We start from the raw sequence: 16,273 nt of genomic DNA on the forward strand, positions 1-16,273 counted from the left end.
TAGAAAGCCTTCACCCAAAGAAGTTGTACACATATCAGAGAGTTTAACAAAGGCAAAGTTCCATGCAGCACTTTGCCATATATATATATATATATATATACACACAACATTTATAGTTGTTTACATTTATATGTATGTATGTGTGTGTGTATATATATATATATTATATATATATATATTTATATATATATATATATATATTATATATGGGCTTCCGGGGGAGCTCAAATGGTAAAGAACCTGCCTGCAATGCAGGAGACCCAGGTTTGATTCCTGAGTCAGTAAGATCCCCTGAAGAAGGGTATGACAACCCACTCCAGTATTATTGCCTAGAGAATTTGGAGAATTCCATGGACAGAGGAGCCTGGTGGGCTATACTACATGGGGTCCCAGAGAGTTGGACATGACTGAGGGAGTAACCTACACACACATTCCACACACACACACACACACACACACACACACATATATATATCTGTATATATACAGATATGTATATAAAACAAATATTTAGCCAGTCATAAAACGCCATTCCCCAAAAAGGTTTGTTCCTTGACTGTGTGGATCACAATAAACTGTGGAAAATTCTGAAAGAGATGGGAATACCAGACCACCTGCCCTGCCTCTTGAGAAACCTGTATACAGGTTAGGAAGCAACAGTTAGAACTGGACATGGAACAACAAATAGGAAAAGAAGTATGTCAAGGCTGTATATTGTCACCCTGCTTATTTAACTTATATGCAGAGTACATCATGAAAAACGCTGGACTGGAAGAAGCACAAACCGGAGTCAAGATTGCCGGGAGAAATATCAATAACCTCAGATATGCAGATGACACCACCCTTACAGCAGAAAGTGAAGAAGAACTAAAGAGCCTCTTGAAGAAAGTGAGAGGAGAGTGAAAAAGTTGGCTTAAAGCTCAACATTCAAAAAAACTAAGATCATGGCATCCAGTTCCATCACTTCATGCCAAATAGATGGGAAAACGGTAGAAACAGGGGCTGACTTTACTTTGGAGGGCTCCAAAATCACTCCACATGGTGATTGCAGCCATGAAATTAAAAGACGCTTACTCCTTGCAAGGAAAGTTATGACCAACCTAGACAGCATATTAAAAAGCATTAACATTACTTTGCCAACAAAGGTCTGTCTAGTCAAGGCTCTGGTTTTTCCAGTAGTCATGTATGGATGTGAGAGTTGGACTATAAACAAAGCTGAGTGCAGAACTGATGCTTTTGAACTGTGGTGTTGGAGAAGACTCTTGAGAGTCCCTTGGACTGCAAGGAGATTCAACCAGTCCATCCTAAAGGAGCTCAGTCCTGGGTGTTCATTGGAGGGACTGATGTTGAAGCTGAAACTCCCATACTTTGGCCACCTGATGCAGAGAGCTGACTCATTTGAAAAGGCCCTGATGCTGGGAAAGATTGAGGGCAGGAGAAGAAGGGGACGGCAGAGGATGGCATCACCGACACAATGGATATGGGTTTGGGTGGACTCCAGGAGTTGGTGATGGACAATAGGCCTGGCATGCTGCAGTTCATGGGGTCGCAAAGTGTCAGACACGGCTGAGTGACTGAACTGAATTGAACTGAACTTGAGGTAGCACAGTACGTATGTGCTTATCTTATTATCCAACCTTTTCTGTTCAATTATTTCTATCCACTGACAGACTTCTGTCTGTGAATGATGAAACTGTCATCTCTTTATTTTGCTCACACAGATACAAAGCATAGTTGAAAACAATGCTGATAAATAATGGAAATTATCAACAGATACTCCTAAAATGAAAGAGGAAAAAAATCCAGCAAAGTAGTATTTTGAAAGCAAGATATGATGATACAAAGGAAATGAAAGGAGAATGAAAGTTTAAAATTTAGGTTCTTACTGTCTGTAACTTATATTATATTTTTATTGGCCTTAGTTTCCTTATGTAAACAATGAAATGATCTCTTAAATCCCTGCTGGCTCAGAAATTCTGTGGACCTAAAATCATTTAGCATAGATTAACAAGGATAGAAGAAAAAAATAAGTTTAGGGAAAGAAGGAATTATTAGCCCAGAAAAAGTAATAAGTCAGTCTGAATTTGAAGTAGTCTGTGCAAACATTACAGACAATTAAGTTTTTCTAATAGGTAGGAAACATTCTTCTTCTACTCATGGCCATTCCAATCCTACCCTCAGTACAGAGGAAGGTAGGCATGTACTAGAATGTCTCAGGAGAAAAGCTATGCTCTAAGTATTCCTACTGATCCTGTGGAAAATAATATGTAGCCAGGATGATAAGGTAAGTGCTTGCCTAGCTGCCCAGGTCACCAAGGTTCTTGTCACTATAGCTACGTAGAGCTCAGTTCAGCATGAATGTCTTAGCTCAACTTCTCCCTTTATGAAAAAAAAAAAAGGAAAAAATGTCTATGGATTTCTCTGATCAGGAAAAGATATTCTAACTTCTGGAAAAATCTTAGAAATGGCTATTAAATATTGAAACATTAATATGCTAAAAAGCTGAAGATAATTTATTTTAAAATCAAAATTAAATAACAGCTAAATTAATAGGTGACTATTTTGAGTCAAAAGGATTCATCATTTTTTTAAAAAAAGTCTTTAATAAATACTGACATCCTTTAAAGAATTTAAATGCTATAAATGGTTCTGTTTTGACTCAAATCACCAGCAACTTATATATATATATAAATGTTCTTACTCTTTCCTCTAGTCACTCACTAAATATTGTCTTTTCCTTAAATTGGCAGGTGGGGGAGGCATATAGAATAAAGAATATTTTTCAAGTAAAAAAAATTACATACTTAAACATCCATGAAAAGAGTAAAACTCTTTTGAAAGATAAGGTAAGTAAAAAAGTAATTTGTAAAGTAGTCACAGAAAGGGAATTCTATACTGTACATTATAAAATTCAAGGTTTAAAGTAAGTCATGAAGTATTTCAAAATATGTAAAATATGTAAAAAAAAAGCAAAATAAAAAAATATTGTTAGTCCCACATAAATGAGAAAATTTGATAAAAGTAAAATAATTTTCTCAAGGTCACACAATAATTCACCTTAAAATCCAGACTATGTGAGTCTGAAGTATAATTTCATTCTATCTTATAAAACAGGCCAAAGTTATTCAACAGTCATAAGAGAATGAACTTCAAATGAAATAATAAATTGTATATACTACTCTTAATTTTTTTTTTTAGCATTCTGATTGTATCTCCTTTCTTACCCACACATTTTTAACTTTTTTAGTTAATGTGGAATTTTATCTCATATTCGTCTCTTCCAAAATCAGTACATCATTTTCCTAACTACAATCTCTTTTAATTGTCTTCTACTTTTTTATGAATGCTCAAAATTTATGTCATGAGCTTCTTAGTAAAGTATTCATATATATTCAACCTAGAATTTGTTTAGAATCAAACTCATATGAAGCCATGAGGAGGAAACAGTCAATATTTGCAGAACTGTTCTCAGATTCAGGAAAGGAGAAAGTGTTATGGATCTTGGAATTCCCTAAGCAAATAAGTCATTAAATAATAGATTTAGCAAGACAAGCAAAATTTTGATTGTCTACTCTTTAAAATAATTATTTATATTAAATATTTTAATACATTTACATGCAAAAATTCTCCTTCAGATTTCTTCTATTAAAAAAGAAAGAAAGAATGAATAAATAAAGGACAAAGTAGCACTGTCACGAAAACGGACATTGATAAAAAAAAAATTTCTTGGGGCTCCCACTTTGAAATAGCCAGATAGCATTTTCAAATAAACTGATATTTATCTACCCCAGTTTGTATACGTATCACTCAAAGCCTAGAATCTTAAGTTCAATTCTGCAAATAGTTCTATTAGATCTAATACTTGGAAGTAAATTTGATCAGGTGCTAGCTGGATGTACTATTCTGACTTTTATAAATTCTCCATGAGTTGACTACCAGTTCCTGTCTCACTTCAGTGCAATGTGTAAGTGTAAAGTTAATTGTTTCCAGTGATTTAAGACTCTTCTGCATGGACTGCTGATGTTTTTATAAATTAAATTTGGAAAACTGACTTGACTTTCAAGTATATCTTTAAGACAATGATGGCAATGACATTGAAATCAAGTCTGTGTATGATTCCTGGATAGGGAAGATCCCCTGGAGAAGGAAATGGCAACCCAGTCCAGTATTTTTGCCTGGAGAATCCCATGGACAGAGGAGCCTGGCAGGCTACACTCCATGGGGCCACAAGAGTCGGACACGACTTAGCAACTAAACAACCACCACTATGTATGACTTTGATCTTCATAAATTTGGAACAGATTTCAATTAGGACCCAGAGAATTCACTTTGTGAACCATGTCTCCTTTATTGGTGCCTTATGAGACGATTGTAATGGGAAAATCAGTGTTCTTGTTTGTTGAAAAAGACAGCAAATATTTACTGTCTATGTATATGATGCACTAATAAAAAATATAATCCAATAAATTAGTTTTGTGAAATGCTAAGAATTAACCTAGCCCCAAATGCATATATATATATATATATATGTATGTATACAGATGCTGATATGTATGTATATAAGTAAATGCATGTGCTAGAGAACTGGCAAAGTGTATATTGCCCTGCCAATACTAAAGATATGAGATTTTTTCCTGTATAAAAAAAAAACATACTGACTTGATACTAACTTTAACAATTCCAATGTATATCTCAAGTCAGTGAATTTTTACCTTACACGGTACATGTTTTTCATGTATAAGGGAAGCTTCCATATATCAATTATAATGTAGTTTTCATAAGAATCTTATTTTTCTTGATACTAAATATGAAAAATCTGGAAAAAAAAGGAGTTGTTCATATTACGTAGAAATAATCATCTAGTTAGAGTTGGTGATGGACAGGGAGGCCTGGCGTGCTGCGATTCATGGGGTCGCAAAGAGTCGGACACGACTGAGCGATTGAACTGAACTGAACTGAAATTTAAAGGGATCCAATAAAATTGGAAAACCTTTAGTTTTACTAAAATAAAAGTCAAACTAAAATTGATAAGCCACACATTTTATTCTACTCAAAGATCCATAAGGAAAAAAATGAATAATTTTTATTAATTTATTAAATTATTATATAATTATATATAATATAGTATATAATATAAATTATTATATTATAATTTTTAAAATATTCAATTTTTTCCTACTAATATCATACTACTACTCATAGATCTTTAAGTATATGTTTTCCCTCCTTTTTCATTCCTTCTAATAGCAATATATGTAATGCAGTGGGAATGATAAGTCTAATGTTGATAAATTTTCTTTTTTCTTGATACAATGAAATGAGTTTGAGCAACAATTAGAGTTAAAGAGGGTTAAAAAAAGTCAATATAAATACATTCAGATTTCCTAACCATATTTTATTTTAAAGGTCATATTTTAATCTCACATTTTAGGTCAAAATTAAGATAGCATAACACATTAAAAACTGACTCCTCCCTCCGGTTTTGGCTCTTAAACCTGAGAATGCATTCTAGTTGATAGTAACCATATGTGGTCGAGGAAATGTAAAAGGGTAGGCTAGCCAAAGGATCTTTCTGGATGGTAATCTGTCCACAATCCTAGCTATCTCTGCTCTGTGGCTCCAGAGGAACATGGCAAACCCAGTCTAATCCTAAGTATAACAATAAAAAAAAAAAATAAAAATAAAAGAAAGAAAGAAAAGTAAAAGATTAGCAATCCAGATCTTGACATTTTAAAGTGGCAATGTGCTTCCCTACATGGAGGAGGAAACGGCAGCCCACTCCAGTATTCTTCCCCGGGAAATCCCTTGGAGAGAGGAGCCTGGCGGGCTACAGTGCCTGGGGTGGGACATAACTGAGTGAGTAAGCAGGTCAGGGCAGGCTTCCCTAAAAACTGGGTTTTTCTTTTTTTGGTTTTGGTTTTGGTTTTGTCTGACATGTTGGAGCCCTCTCATATAACCAAATCATTCCACAGAATAGAAATTATACAAATGAAAATAGAAAGTGCCTTAGTTTTTAAAAATTACATTCTAAATTACATGCCAAAGAAAAGTACTGCTGCTGCTAAGTCGCTTCAGTCGTGTCCGACTCTGTGCGACCCCATAAACGGCAGCCCACCAGGCTCCGCCGTCCCTGGGATTCTCCAGGCAAGAACACTGGAGTGGGTTGCCATTTCCTTCTCCAATGCATGAAAGTGAAAAGTGAAAGTGAAGTCAGTCGTGCCCGACTCTTAGCAACCCCATGGACTGTAACCTACTAGACTCCTCCATCCATTGGATTTTCCAGGCAAGAGTACTGGAGTGGGGTGCCATTGCCTTATCCAAAGAAATGTACTAGTAAATCTAAAATTTTCACTAAAACTTATTAACATACAAACATGCATATTTTCTTACCTCTTTCAGGAAGAATTAATTCCTGAGGTACATTTGTTCAATCCAACTGTTTAAGTATCTGGGCATATTAAGTACTCTATAAAAATAAATAAGCTCAGTTTTAGTGTTCAATTTAAATCAAACAATTAGCTATTAATTAATAGGTGCTTAAAAGTCAGTATAAATTTCTTCAAACAATCTTAATTCCTTGCATTGGAAAATGTAATTTAAGAAGGAAAAAGGTATTCTAGGAGGCAGACACTGAATCTGACAGCCATTTCACTCTGGTTCCTCTAAACAAATTACAATTTGTAATTATAATTGGATTTGAGGTACTTTGAAATAATTCATTATTTAGTCTCTGACCCTGCTAAAGAATAACTGATTTATTTGAGAATTAGTTGAAACTCTAACACACTCTATTGATTTGTCCATAATGCTATGATGTCATTAACTTTCTTCACAATTGATGATGGAAGGCTGAAACTGACAACATAGCTAAGAAGTAATTTCACGGCACTGCCAGCAAGTAACTGGATTACATTTTAACAAAAGCTTTTCCCCCCCCTGAATAAAGAAAATATACTATATATATAAAATAAATAGAAATTTTAAAATAACTGAATATTTTAAGAATGAAATTTAAAGTATACTTTGAATAGTTTTACTTTACTAAAATAGATGCTTTTCACAACATTAATCACACACTATTTTATATTTGAATAAATAAAACAAAGATGTAGAAAACAAAATAAAGACAATTCAGACCTGGGCCCTAAACTGAACAGTACAGAGTCTCATTTTGTCAAATCAACAAAGAGTGTATAAATATTCATTAGCTTGGTATGTCTTATTAAACATTATTTATTAATAAAAACTATGGTAATACAGAAGTAGCATTTTTCACAGTTATTTCTAATCCTGTTTCTTTGGCTATACATTTTTGAGAAATATAAATTTATTTCTATATTACTATATTTTTGAGAAATACAGAATATATTATCCTACATGCTTCTCTGGATGCTTTACCAAGGTGATAAGATTAGAGATAACTTAAAAAGTTCATGTAAGCAAAGAATTTATGTTAGGTGTATAGATAGAAGGCAATGGCACCCTACTCCCGTACTCTTGCCTGGAAAATCCCATGGGCGGAGGAGCCTGGTAGGCTGCCGTCCATGGGGTTGCCAAGAGTCGGACACGACTGAGGGACTTCACTTTCCATTTTCACTTTCATGCATTGGAGAAGGAAATGGCAACCCACTCCAGTGTTCTTGCCTGGAGAATCCCAGGGACGGGGGAGCCTAGTGAGTTGCCTTCTATGGGGTCGCACAGAGTCAGACATGACTGAAACAACTTAGCAGCAGCAGCAGTATAGATAGAAAACAGAAAATTTATTAACCGAAAGATATATACAGACATCAAAACTCAAATGTCAATACCATATTAAATATTTCCAGTTCACATACATCACAAGATAATGAAATTATTTCATGGTGGAAAATGAGATCTTTGCAGGAGAGGAGTCAAATAACTGAGCAAATAGTTTTTGAAGACATTTCTATGGATGTTGAAATTACCATACTATATGTCAAGAATGGAGTTGGAAAGAGTGACAGTAAGATAAATCTAAAATCTTGAAAGAAGAGAGGAAGTGACCAGAGGTTGGTGGAATACTTATGTAAAGAGGAGTAGCAGGTGGTATCTACCAGTGTCATGAGATCACAGCTAGGGAATTTAGGGAGGAGGGAGACTGCTCTAGAAGTGACATTGAGAAACAACAGAACATTACCCCACCTCAATCCCAGTAATTTAAGTGATGTGACAGGAATATAGCCATCTCTCGAAAGCTGGCATGAAAAGCAGGGTTATAAGGGAAGAACTAGGCTTCATTTAATGAGAAGAAGAAATTACAAATAAGCAGTTGAAAATAAAGAGACATGGTTGGTGAGTTAAACAGAGCATAGAGAAAGAATACAATTAAACAGAATTTGAGGATGAGGATTAGAGTCTTGAGAATCACCAATGACATGGAAGTTCTGGTCACTACATAAAAGGAGAAAAATAGGCATGATAAATCAAATCCTCATTTTTCCAAATTAGGCCACGGAGATGAGGCTGTGTATGTCAATGAGGGCAGAAGAATTGTTGTGAGGTCTTGTCAGGTGTGTTCAAGGCTTTAGGGTGTCCACTTGACTCTTGATAATAGTGCTCTCTGATCCAGCAAATCATGTGTGAATTTCTCTTGATTTCAGATGGACACTGTTAGACTAACATGGGGGCTATATTTCTTCCTTGACCTCTATCAGTAATGGCCTGTAGGTGAGGAATGTATACCACATGTAGGCTTCCTTCTGATTTGTGCAAAAGAAATCCCAGTGGCCAGTCTAGAGATCAGCTTACGTTTAGGGCACAGCCAATCTCTTGAGCCCTGCTTGTGGTGGCCATACCTACCATATGGTTGAATCTTCTGCATATGAAGACTAAAGGCCTGCTGAAGGGCGGGTCAGAATATTTCAGCATTCTGATTTCTGAATTTTACTGAAGGAAGCCTCGTTTTGTTCCAAATATAAAGGCTTTGCTTTTTCTATCTTTGAATTTTCTCTTGTCCTGATGTTATGAATGTTTTAACTATTTCATGAACAGCTACATAAACTACAGCTACATAAACTGTAACTGGACTGTTCATAACTCTTGTAGATATTATTAATTCAATAAACATTTATTGAGTATTTACTATGCATGCATGTGCGTGCTCAGTTGTGTCTGATTTTTTGTGATCCCATAGACTGTAGCCTGCCAGGCTTCTCTGTCCACGGAATTTTCCATGCAGGAATACTGGAGCAGGTTGCCATTTCCTACAACAGGGGATCTTTCCAACCCAGGGATTGAATCCGCATCTCTTGAGTCTCCTGCATTGGCAGGCAGATTCTTCACCACTGCGCGACTTGGGAAGCCCATTTACTATGTGCCAGTTACTATTTTAGACAGTAGTGATAAATAATTAAAGTGTCTGGCCTTATAAAAATAATAAAAAATAACATGTGAACTTATAATGCAATGTCAGGCAATATGGGTTATAAAGCAAGACTATAGAAGGTAGATGGGTATTAGTTTGCTTCAGATGGTTAGGGAAGTCCTCTCTAAGATGGTGATGTTTTACCTTAGGTCTGAAGGAAAAAACCATGTGCCGATCTTGGGAAAGAGTATTTACAACCAAAGAAGAAATAAATACAAAAGTCCTGAGGCAATATTGTCTATGGTCCAGAAAAACCAATAAAGTCAGAGTTAAGAGTGACGGAAGAATGACTTAAATGTGGAGAGGCAAAATATAAGTTTGAACTGGTTAAAAAAAAAAAAGGTGAAATCTATGTCATGAACACAATTTTCTAGATAATAACAATCCATTGCTCAAATCAAAATATTGTAAAACAAAACAAGCAACCAAAGAAAAAACAAGCCCCAACTATGGATAACATAATTAAAGTTTCTTATTTATACAATGGAAGTTTTAGTACTTCATTTCTCTTTTTATCAAATTGACTACAATGGAACCATCATGTTGGTTGAAAAAATTTTACATTTTGTTTAAACTATGTTGTTTAAAAATAATTAATATATTTTAAAGTATGATTAAAATACACTTGTTTGGCAGAATGAAAATATGCCTCTTTCTGATAAGGCAGAAAATCTTCCAGCATATTGAGTCTTTCCAACTCTCTTTGGGAAGATTATATGAGCCAAGTAGGTACCTGCAGATACAGAATATCTGATCTAACCTGACAGTTCTTTTATTTTTATTTTTTCACTCAGGTCATGTAATTTTTCAACAAAATATCTGTCAGAAGAGTTTCCATTAGTGTCAGGTAAAGATTACTAGCCAGCATACTTTCAACTTGCTCTAAAATGATAGTAATAAGTAAAACTTAAATGGGAAACTCCTATTGCAGAGAAATTGTTACTCTTTATCTTATCTACTTCTTTGCTTTGATCCTGGTGTTCTCCTGGAAACTCTAAAGAAGTTGTGACAGTGATAAATCTGATGTCTGCTAGTTTCTACAGGGATGTACTAAGAGCAACTACAACATTCTACTTTCTGCTGTACTTGTTTTCATTGAGGCAATGATTTAGTGGGAGTCAGGTGAATTGAAACATGCATTGGTCATTTTCTTTAAAAATAGCATAGCAAATTTATTGCAAAGACTTAAAATTATCTTTAATATTTCTAGAAAAGTTCATTCCAAATTTGATCTCTCTTTTATTTTTTCGCATTTCCTCCCTCCAATTCTCTTTCTCTCTCAAGGGTGGATGAAACAATTAGGTAATTTGGGAAAAAGATATGAAAACATTGAAAACTAATCATTTGAGGTTTAATTTCATTTATGATACAGAATTCAAAGTGATTCTGATTAGAATTGGTAGATATATTTTAAATAGCTTAAAGATATGTGTTTGTTCTGAATACTTAAATTGGTCTAGAATGTGTACATTTAAGTATCTTCAAAGATTATCATGTTTAATTATGTAGTCTCCACATTTTATTTATTTGTTAACACATTTTAAATACTCATTAAACATGAAATTTGTCAAAGTTTTAGGTGTAAAATTAAGTTAGGCATGCAAGCTAAAATATAACTTCTGGGGAAGGACTTGCTTTTAATTTGCCACTAAATCCTCAGTGAACCAAACAATGTTTGGTAGAAAGGAACATTCAAATATATATATATATTTGTACATACACATAAAGTAAATATGTATTTTAAGTGAATGTAAATATTTGAATGAATGTATATGTTTGAGTCAATGAAAGACTATATGTTCCTATCGCCCTTCTTTTATTTTACTACAAAATTCAGACAGCTAAATTAGTGATGTAGTTCAGTATGAAAAATATAATGATGGTCACATGTGTTTAGGAAACACAGAGATAAGAATCTAAGTCAGACTACACGAGTGTTCAGAGCTCCAAGCCTATGAACAGAGGATTAAAAACATATTCAAGACTTAGAATATACACATCTGGGGAGAATATATCATTAGAAAATATAGCAAACTGTTCAGGGAAGACACATACATTTTTCAAGTTCCCAGATTAAGTTGCAAAAATATAATGGCTTTTATAACATGAAAAAAGATGCAAATCAGAAATCAAAAATATTTAAGTAGATTTCTGTTAAATTTAACCTTCAGTTCAGTCACTCAGTCGTGTCTGACTCTTTGCGACCCCATGAACCGCACCACGCAAGGCCTCCCTGTCCATTCAACTCCCAGAGTCCACCCAAACCTATGTCCATTGAGTTGGCGATACTATCCAACCTCTGTCATCCCCTTCTCCACCTGCCCTCAATCTTTCCCAGCATCAGGGTCTTTTCTATTGAGTAAGCTCTTTGTATCAGGTGGCCAAAGTATTGGAGTTTCAGCTTCAATGTCAGTCCTTCCTATGAACACCCAGGACTGATCTTTAGGATGAACTGGTTGGATTTCCTTACAGTCGAAGGGACTCTCAAGAGTCTTCTCCAACACCACAGTTCAAAAGCATCAATTCTTAAAGCCTTATTAATTGTTAAATTGAAAATTTTAAAAATATTTAAGATTCTTTTACTCTGCCAGTACCTCTAAATATGCATAATGGTTGTTGGAAAAAAATCACAGAAAATGATAATGAAATGAAAGGGCACATTTATAAAGACTCCTCAAATTCTTAAATTAAAAAGCAGATGCTGAATGTGGAACAAAGGTAGAATTAATATATTTGAAATTCTATGGAGTGAAGTAACCAAACCAAAGAAATGACATGTAGGGCTACAGTGGACCTAAAATAGGCCCATATTATCCAGTCTTACACTGGCTGAATATATATATATATACACACACATATATATATATAATTTGATCAAAACAATCACATGCCATGTATCCTCTAACTAAGCAATTTCTAAACCCCAAAGTGTCATTGATTATCTTGCATTTAGAATTGAAACCTGAAGCTTAAAATTTTATCATTTTTAAAACATTTTTTCAATGAGATTACCAAGTATAGAAAATTAGAGCATCTGTCCTTATCCTTGGTTTAATACCCTTCAGAATAATTGTTTCTTTAAATAAACTTCTTTTTGTCTTTTCAGGAGACTTTAAATTGGCCTGGGCAAATTTCTTGGGGCAGTTTTAGGTCATTAAAAGGTCATGAAGAGAGCCCCAGTGGTAACAGATAATTCTTAAAGGTGTTTAAAAAATTACACTGGAAACAATTTTCCCCTAATAAAGTAAACAGAAATTCTATGAACTATTATAAAACTAATTGCCTGCAGCTTAAATGCCTTAGTTTACTCATGTTAATAATTCTATCTTGTAAACGTTTATTCATATATATCTCTCCTAATATATATATATAATTTATATTAATATATACTTTATAAAATAAACATTATTATATATAACACATATGTCCAACACATGGGCTTCTTAAGTGGTGCTAGTGGTAAAGAAGCTGCCTGCCAATGCAGGAGACATAAGAGATGTTGTTTCAATCCCTGGGTTGGGAAGACTGCCTGGAGGAGAGCACAGTAACCCCCTCCAGTATTCTTGCCTGAAGAATCTCATGGACAGAGGAGCCTGGTGGGTTGTGGTCCATAGGGTTGCAAAGAGTCAGATGTGACTGAAGCAACTTGGCATGCAAAACACATATGCATAGGCAAGCACGTGCATTTACTCCCATACATACACATACTTTCCATGGAGAATCCTTAGCTGATTTGTACATATTTTGAAATGTTTTCATTAAACTTTAAAATAATCCAAGTGCTTAGTACCACCAAAATTTTTGGAATTCCTATCTCCATCTGACTATATGTGATCACCTAGTCTAAATATAAAATTATTTATTCTGAATATATATGATTCCTAGAAAACTTTCGGAGAAGGCAGTGGCACCCCACTCCAGTACTCTTGCCTGGAAAATCCCATGGACAATGGAGCCTGGTAGGCTGCAGTCCATTGGGTCGCACAGAGTTGGACATGACTGAAGTGACTTAGCAGCAGCAGCAGCAGAAAACTTTTAATCTTTCTATTATTTCTTAAACATAGCTACAAAAATTATGGGTACAAACTTTTTTTGAAGTGACTACAACTGGTCACCACCTCTAATTAAGACACGTATTGTTATTTATTATAACAGCCAGTAATACTTTCCTCAGGATAGAATGACTCAGAGAAAACAGAATAAAAAAGGATACAAGTCTTCTATAAGCCCAGTAAGCTCAAGGAACCAGAGTTTAGATGGAATATCATGTGGGTAGCTATTCATACATGATTGTGAATAAAATAAAATTCTATAAGTAAAAAGCCTGCTGTGTTTTGAGAAAGTTATACTGCGAACAGAACCATCAACCTGGAATAAAAGAGACTGTGAGTATTCAAGATTTAAAATAAACTTTAGGCCTACCAAATTCCTACTGGCAGAAAAACCAGACCAAGAAGGAGCTTGGCCTGCAAGGTGGGTATTCCACAATACCCTCCTCAGAAAATGCTGAGCAGGCAGAGAAATGGAAAAGATCTGCCAGAGGCAGAGCTAAGAGCTGTGGAGATAACAGGGTGGACAACCTCAAGGAGGCATCAAAGCTGCAGGCCCTCAGGGAGCATCCCCCATCACCAGGAAAGGGGCGTTCCCACTCTCATTTCAGACTTGCCTAATCTACTTGTGACCGCTTTGTGTCTTACTTCTTCCCTTTTCTGTTTAAGTGTTCTGCTGTTCCACCATAGTATATTAGAAATGTATGTGTGTGTGCGTGTGTGTGTGTGTGGTAGTGGGTGAACGGGGAGGGATTGAGTATATAATTGATCCTTTTTAGTTAGAATTTCAGAATTAGGATTCTCCAGATTAAGATCCTCATCTGTGCTATCATGTGGTTCCAGACTTTGACACTGTGACTAGATAGGCCTTTTGTGCATGTAAGAGAGTAACATTAATATATGTGAACAGACTCTGGTAGGTTGTGTTACTGTCACTATATGCTGCTCTCAGCTGGGCCAGTCCCTGTAGGAGGATTAGACTTCAAGGACCATTGACTTTATATGTGGTCAAGTAACTTGCTTTGTACAATGACATGTGACTATAAGTAATATGTGCCACACTTGTGCAATAGCTTTAAAACACAGCTCATGGTTCTGCCCTTGTCCTTTTCCTTCTGCTATGAGATGAGTATGTCTCAGACAGGGCAGGCTTCCTTATTTCAGAATAATGAAGCCAAGTTTAAACTGTCCCATGATGGGCATATGACAGGTAGTAATGTGCAAACTATTTTTTTTTTTTTTTAATTATATAGCCACCTAGATGTTGAGATCATCTGTTACCAGAGCACAATTCAGGGTTGCCTCACTGACTGAACAATACAACAGAAAGTGCCCAGAATCAAAAGGTGTAGAGAAAACATGGCAGAGACAATAGTTAGTTTTGCTCAGCCACACAACGCCTGCTTCAGAAAGAATTCACTTTATGCCCTGTCTGCCTTAGGACAGCAGGAATTCCAGCGGACTAGAAGATGAGACTTGGTCAGAGAGCCATTGTTCAGAGTAAAAGCTGATTTTCCCTGAGTATAAAAAGAAGAAATGAATGTTCTAACAGTAAAAGAGAAAGTAGCTTGATTTGTTTTAATCTCATAATAAATCGTTCACAGTGCTGTAGAATTATGGACAATAAGCAAATAATAAACTAACTGAAAATAATTATCTGGAGAAGTTTTGGTTTGTTGTGAATAATTTTCTAGTAATTGTTCTAGCTGGTGGTATTGGATTGGTAAACCATGCATGATTCCCAAATGGGGAATCAACTTTACCAAAATTAAACTTCAGAAGACTTAAAAGCTTTATATCAAGTTGAAATTTTAAAATATATCACTTTAATCAGTCAATTTGTCAGCTCAGTAAACAGGTAAAAATGCAAATGTAGCCTGTTAGGCTGAAAAGAGCAGGAAGTATTCTCCACTAGATATTTTTAACTTTTGAGGAACTTGTTATACTAATGATGCCACACTGGACACCGCCCTGGTAAAGAAAGACCTCAAGAAATGAAAGTGTAGATGCTTTCCACTCTTCTTCAATGACTGACACAATAATAATAGATACAATTTGGACCTCTATTTTTAAAATACCAGTTATGGTTATTGTCATCAAATCACAGAATGGAAATAAACAATAAGTATTCAACTAAACTGCCTCTGTTAAAACCAGTCTTGTCACAGTTTATCTTCTTAAACAATTAAGTAAGCCATCTTTGGTGACTAAGGTTTTCTCAAATTTCATCCTTAATATAAACCAATAATACTTAAAACAACCAAACAACAACGAAAAAAAAAAAAAAACCACTACATATTCTTATCATCAATAATATATTTAACTAATATTTCAGGTTTAGGGTTAAGAATTCTTTCAAAAATTTTATATAAAACTTACTTTAAATACATTCAAATAGCTTACTTTGATACTTATATCTTATGACATCGAGCCATTTTGAAGCCAGTGATTTTTGACTATGAATTTACTCAATATTCTGATTATTCGAGTTTAAATAGATTTATTGGTTAAAACTGTTGGGGTTATTCTGTTTTAGCTATTTTTGTGTTACTAATTTTTTTATTTTCATTTTTGTAATTGGAGGTCCTTTTCCTTTAACTTTATATATTTTCTTTTGTTATTTGTTTTAAAAGCATTCCCTGTTTTCATACAAATCATTTTTAAGCCATTTTCTTGCATATTTTTTCACTTCCATTTGAAAGAAATTAACTAAGATAAAATTATTTGAACTAAAAAGACTACACTCCCTTAAGTTCTATGTACTATTCTTAACTTTCAGTATCAATGTAATGAAATTAAAACCAAAATTACCACTGATGCAAAGAAACGTGTAGGTAGC

The 16,273-nt window shown here is 34.7% G+C and overlaps 1 protein-coding gene across 5 annotated transcripts in view; it reads right to left on the reverse strand.

Moving 5' to 3' along the window:
• SEMA3A (semaphorin 3A) overlaps positions 1-16,273 on the reverse strand; it is a 553,854-nt gene that overhangs the window by 375,091 nt on the left and 162,490 nt on the right. For 4 of the 5 annotated variants that reach the window (XM_086398571.1, XM_086398572.1, XM_086398574.1 and 1 more), the window contains exon 2: positions 6,391-6,466. The exons of the other annotated variant lie outside the window; for it this stretch is intronic. The gene's annotated coding sequence lies outside the window, so the exon portion shown is untranslated. The remainder of the gene's footprint in view (positions 1-6,390; positions 6,467-16,273) is intronic. 5 annotated transcript variants of the gene reach the window in all.

Source organism: Bos grunniens, chromosome 4 (assembly GCF_055505025.1).
Source record: "Bos grunniens cultivar Pamir isolate PY7600 chromosome 4, Bosgru_T2T1.0, whole genome shotgun sequence".
In the NCBI taxonomy this organism is placed as follows: domain Eukaryota; kingdom Metazoa; phylum Chordata; class Mammalia; order Artiodactyla; family Bovidae; genus Bos; species Bos grunniens.